We start from the raw sequence: 6563 nt of genomic DNA on the forward strand, positions 1-6563 counted from the left end.
TTAGAGGAAGAGTTTATTTTGCACAAGGTGCAAATGTGAAGGTAAAGTTTGTAATATTATCATTGATAGCAGTAGCATTGTTAATCTTATTTCAAAAGAGATTATTAAAAATTTGTAATTGGAGAGAAGGAGAAGGAGACATCCATATCAGATTGCATGTTTGCAAAAGGACCGTATAGCTTTAGTCAATGAGAAATTTTTAGTGAAGTTCAAGATTGGGAAGTACCATGATGAGGTATTATGTATCATCGTGTCTGTGGATGCTTGTCACATATTATGGGGAGGTTGCAACAATTTGATCAATGTGCGGTTCATGATGGACATGCCAACACTTATTCCTTGACAAAGGATGGAGTTTACCACAAGTTGGAGCCCCTTAAGGAAGTGGAAGAAAAGGTATGTATTAGGGCACGAATTTGTTTAGTTGATGGAAGAAAAATTTTGGATGGTATGAAGCACAAGCCTATGTGTTATATATTGATTCCTAAAGTTGATCAAGAAGAAGATGAAGATATACTAGTATAAATTGCATGTTAGAGTTTCATGAGACTGTGTAGGATAATGTACTTGAGGGTTTGCCACTATTGATTTTGATACCATGAGCCAATTTGCCAAATAAGGTAGCCCATAGAATGAATCTTGCAAAGAATGAGGAGATGAATATATAAGTTCAAGAGCTACTAAAGAAAGTATTCATGTAAGATATTTTAAGTCCATGTGTGGTACATGTATTATTGACACCAAAAGAATATGGTGAATTGAGGATGTGTACAAACTCTCGAGCCATTAACAAATTTACAATCAAATATACTTTTCCATTGCCAAAGATGGATGACCTTATGGATTGTTTGAATGGAGAAAAATGTTTCACAAAGATTAACCTAAAGAGTAGGCATCATCAGAGCCATGACACAAAATGAGATGAGTGGAAGACAACCTTCAAGACTAAAGAGGGTTTGTACGAGTGATTAGTCATGTCATTTGGGCTAACCAATGCCCCAAGCACATTTATGCAACTTATGATGAGGTATTGAAAGAATGTTTTGAAAAAGAAATATATATTTTTTTGGATGGCATTTTGATTTTTAGTAAGACATTGGAGGAGCAACTAAGGCATATTCAGAGAGTTTTTGAGAAGCTGGCACAGGAGAATTTGTTGATTAACCTAAGGAAATTTACTTTTGTGAAGGAGGAATTGGCATGTCTAGGATTTATTATCTCAATTGATGTTCTTAAGATGGATCTAGAGAAAGTGAGGGATATCATTGAATGGCCTACTCCAAGAAGTGTTATAAAGGTAAAGATAATTTCATGGTCTAGCATTTTTTTACAAAAAGAAAAATATTAAAAAATTTAGTAGTATTTTTGCACCCCCAATTGAGATAAGAAAAAGGGATAGGAAGGAGTTTAAGTGGACTATAGGAGCAATCAAGAGTTTTGATATGTTGAAGAATAAATTCGTTGAGAAACCTATTTTGGCACTTTCGGATTTCAATAAGGTATTTCAGGTAGATTGTGATGCTAGTGGTAGTGTCATAAGATCTATTTTGAGTTAAAAAGGCAAGTCTATTGCTTATTGCTGGTGTAAATAATTATTCATTATGGATATTATTACACTTTACTTAAGTTTACTTAGGAAATGCATTTCATAGTAGTTTGGGTATGAGACACTTGGGTGTTTGTGCCACATTGGGATAGTGTGTGTAGGAGAATTTCCACCTTTTATGGTGTTGATCTTGTTGTTACACTCCACATTCAGTGGGTGATCCACCTCATGTGGACTATTATATTGTTTCTCCTACCTACCCACACCTATTTCCTACCTACCCTTGTTTCTTATTGAGCCACATGTCATGTTTGTGTGCTCACATATCCCTAGCTTTGCCTATATAAGCAAGCTCATCTACATTGTATGAAATGGAACAATTGATCATTTATCTATTGATGAGAATACAGTTTATTCTTATCCTATATTTTGTCTCTATTGTACTTTTCATTGAGCTCTTGATCTTGGCAAAATCTCACATGGTATCAAGCCATTGGGGCTTCATTGATTGGTTTTTGGAGACATTGTGGAAGGCTTTTATTTTCGGATATGAGGGACTACATTTTTTGGAGGCATCTTAGAGCGTTTTCGACCTCGCCATTGCGTCCGAGAGGCCATTTCCATAAAAATTGAGTATAAATTCGACTTATTTTGGCAAAAATCAATTTTTGGGTGTGGAGGAAATTTTCTGCCTAATTTGGGCAGTACGGTACGGAATTTTCGGATTTTTTTTCTGAAAATTATTTTCCAATTTGAAAATTTATTTTATTTTTGGGATCCGTATCTTCTGCCCAGTCAGCAGAGCATAGTTAGCGCCACGTCAGCAACCCAGTTGGCTACCACATCACCTGCCAAATCACTTGCACAGTCAGCGCCATGTCAGCACCCAATCAGCCGTGAAGTTTGGGCGACGGTCATACGGCCGTCAAATTTAACCCCGCCATCTGCTGACATCATCATTTTAAAAAAAAATTTGCAGGCCCCTCTCATTGAGCTTTTTGATTTTACAGTTCAACTTCAAATGGCCATATCTTGCTCATTTTTGCTCCTTTTTTTGTGCAATTTTTTTTGAAATGGGCTAAAATTTTGTGTACTTTCACATGATGGAATTATTTTCTGATTTCGATGGAAAGATTTTTCAGAATTCTCAGTTTTTGGTGACTGTACCTGTCCAATCCTCGTTTCTGCAACTTTCAGGTCTCCGTTCGGGCTCATGCGAACTCCTTTTCAGGTGTCGTTTTTTTTTAAAGTGTATTATTTTTTGTCTACTCTCAGAATATGCTATCAGTTTGCAGAAATTGTGGGTAGAAATTGTACTTTCATCATATGGTCTTATTTGGCCAATTTGGCATTTGTATTGCATAGATCTATCTTTCTGATCTTTTGCTTTGAAGTTCTCAGCCTATTGGGGCAGTTGTAAAACAAAATCAGAATTCCACCTTGCCATTGTTTGCAAGTGGCCTATTGTACATGCACTACATATAAAGTGTCAAAATCATCATTTTTTGGGGGGGTACTTTGATTGAGTGAATTTGGGGGGGTGTCTCTTATGCTTTTATGCTCTTGTGTTCCTTCCTTTTTGCTGCTATGGGTTCTTCTAAGTTTCCTATCTTAACTCCTCATAATTATGCTACTTGGAAAATCAATGCATGGAGTAAACTTGTGGAAAAAGGACTCACTCATTACATTGATGGAACTATTGTTGCTCCCATTGATCCTAAGGTTGATCCAATTGGTCACTTGAATTGGCTCACTAAAAATATCATGGCAATTGGTACCTTAAGAAAGTATGTATCAAAGGATCTCATTTTTCATATTGAGAAGTGTACTCTAATCAAGGATGCTTGGCAAAAGTTTCAAGACTTATATGGTCAAGTTGATGAGATTAGGGGATATCAAATTGATAGTGATCTCACCATGTTGGATCCAAAGAACTTTGATACTATACAAGATTATGTCACTAAGGCAAATGAGTTGAGGGCACAAGTCAAAGATTGTGGCATTGATAAGAAGGCTACTCAATTGATATTCAACTTGATAGGCAAGCTTCCACAAGAATATGCAGCATTTGTTTCTAGTTTCCAAACCCATAGGATGACAATGGGTTCAAGCTACACAATGCCTACATTTGATGCTTTCAATGAAATGTTGATGATGGAACAAACTAAGTTGATAAGCATGGGCATTCTTAAGGCTTCTAAGTCTCAAGCATTAGTGGCAAATCAAGGGAACAAAGGAAATCAAGGAAAGGACAACTCAAACAAGAAGAAATGGCAATCAAAGCCTAAGGACAAAGCATCATCCTCTCAACAACAAGGAGATACATCCTCTTCCAAGAGGGATAATTCACCAAGGAGGGAGAGACCTACTTGTGCCTATTGTAAAAATTTTGGTCATGAGGAGCATCGTTGCCATTCTAAGAAGATTGATGAGCTCACACATATGATCAAAAAGCATAACATTGATTTGCCTAATGTCTACAAGAAGGATGATTCATCAACTTCAACTCCCTCACATTCAAAAGGAAAAGGGAAAGCATTCATGGCTTTTACAAGTGGGAAGACTCGCTCTTTTGGGACAAGAAAAGGAAAAGCTCTATGTGCTACTATCAGTCATGATTCAGAGAGATGGCTTCTAGATTCAAGGGCTTCTCATCATATGGCATCTTCGCAGTCTATGTTCTCTACATTTGAGCCTTGCACCATGCCGCAGATTTTGATGGGAAATCATACATACGTGGATGTGATTGGGAAAGGATCTATTGACATTGGGGATAACTCCTTCAATAATGTGTTGTGTGTACCCCACTTGACAAACAATCCCCTTTATATCTATCAAATCACACATGGCACAACTAAGAGAGTTGTGGAGTTCACACCTAAGTCAATTTTCATTAGAGACTTGGAGACTAGAGCTATCATTGTGACTGGGGTGGTTGATCATGCATCTCGGTTATACTCCTTTTCCTATTTTGTTGATGATGATGATTTCACATTTGATGATTCTACACATGATGATCACACTTCTTGTGATGATTCAGTTTTTGAGGGGAACTTTGGACACTTGAACATGGGGATTCTCACATGTGACCCCGTTCTTGAGCCTTGTATTTCATCTCCTCGTATTGATATCACATCACCTATTGCACCTGATGATGCAAGTAGTGCAACAGTTTTGCCTTCATGTGATTCAGTGCAGCAGGATATTCATTGTCTTCCAGCTTCAGATTCATGGGATGATTACTTGACAAACGTTGCAGGTTTGTTTGTGGAATCCTACATTGCAGATTTGAGAGACATCATTGATGACATTCATCTTCTCTTTGATGAAGGTGATCCTTCTTCGATTGTTGTGAGGGAACACTCTGACCCTCTTGTTCATTCTCTACATGATCATTCTTTCAAGGTTGACATGATTGTGGATACTTATGTACAACAGCTGGAGGAGGTCTCTTTCACTTTTGAGGAGACATGTAAGTCTTTGGGACATGTTCTACATCCATCTCCACTAGATCTTGGAGTGCCTTTTTCAGCAGTGTGGCACAATTTACCACCTTTGGAGGGGGTATCTTTCAGCATTGACATGGGGACACTTGAGCAATTTTCAGAGATTCCTTTCATCATGAGTTTTTTTCATACATCTTCCCTTCATGATTGGGGAGACTTCATGGATACACCTTTGGTTTTGTTTCTTCCTAAGGGGAGAAATGTTGTTCGACGTTCGTGGAGCAGTTTCTTCATACATCGAGCTTCTATCATTGGTGCAGATTCCACATTGAGGGGGGGCTTCCTAGCTTCTCTTCTTCTCTCATATGGGGGGGGGGACTTTTCCCTCACATGGGGTTTTGTCCTTCACATACTTCTATGAGAGTTCTTTGTATCTAGTTTTTCATCTCTCTTTTGGGGGAGGTTTTTTTCCCATTGGGTTTTTCTCTCTTTCCCCACTTTGTGAGAGATTTGATTGCATTGGTTTGCATGCATTTGCATTTGTACATGGGTACCTAACATGGCCTAGTAGCCAGGACCCATCTTGCATTGCTTAGTTGCATTGTAGACTTAAGTGCATTCCCCTAAGTTGCACTTAAGGGGGGGTGTTGGTGTAAATAATTATTCATCATGGATATTATTACACTTTACTTAAGTTTACTTAGGAAATGCATTTCATAGTAGTTTGGGTATGAGACACTTGGGTGTTTGTGCCACATTGGGATAGTGTGTGTAGGAGAATTTCCACCTTTTATGGTGTTGATCTTGTTGTTACACTCCACATTCAGTGGGTGATCCACCTCATGTGGACTATTATATTGTTTCTCCTACCTACCCACACCTATTTCCTACCTACCCTTGTTTCTTATTGAGCCACATGTCATGTTTGTGTGCTCACATATCCCTAGCTTTGCCTATATAAGCAGGCGCATCTACATTGTATGAAATGGAACAATTGATCATTTATCTATTGATGAGAATACAGTTTATTCTTATCCTATATTTTGTCTCTATTGTACTTTTCATTGAGCTCTTGATCTTGGCAAAATATCACACTTATTTTAATGAGAAGCTTAATGATGCCAAGAAAAATTATTTTGTCAATGATCAAGAGTTCTATGCTATAATTCAAGCTTTTAAGGAATGGGGATGTTATTTGTTGCCAAAATAATTTGTTATATACTAATTGTAGACACTGAAAATTATCCTAAGTCTTTGACAACCCTTTTCACAAGAACTTTTTTTGTCTAAATTGATTAAATAATTTTAAATTATTTAATTAGTATTAATTTTATTCTTTTAATTTCCTATAATTAAATAATTATTAATTATTAATTAAATAATCTTCATTATTTGATTAATATTCATCATTATCTCTTTCTAATCAATTAATCTTGATCTTAATTGCCTAATCCTAACTATTCCTTTCGATTAAATAATTCACTTAATTATTTAATCCCTTTATTATAAGCTAATTATTCTTCCATGATTAAATAATTATTTGTAATTATTTAATCCCTTTTTCTAAATTA

This window comes from Cryptomeria japonica, chromosome 2 (genome assembly GCF_030272615.1).
Source record: "Cryptomeria japonica chromosome 2, Sugi_1.0, whole genome shotgun sequence".
Taxonomy (NCBI): Eukaryota; Viridiplantae; Streptophyta; class Pinopsida; order Cupressales; family Cupressaceae; genus Cryptomeria; species Cryptomeria japonica.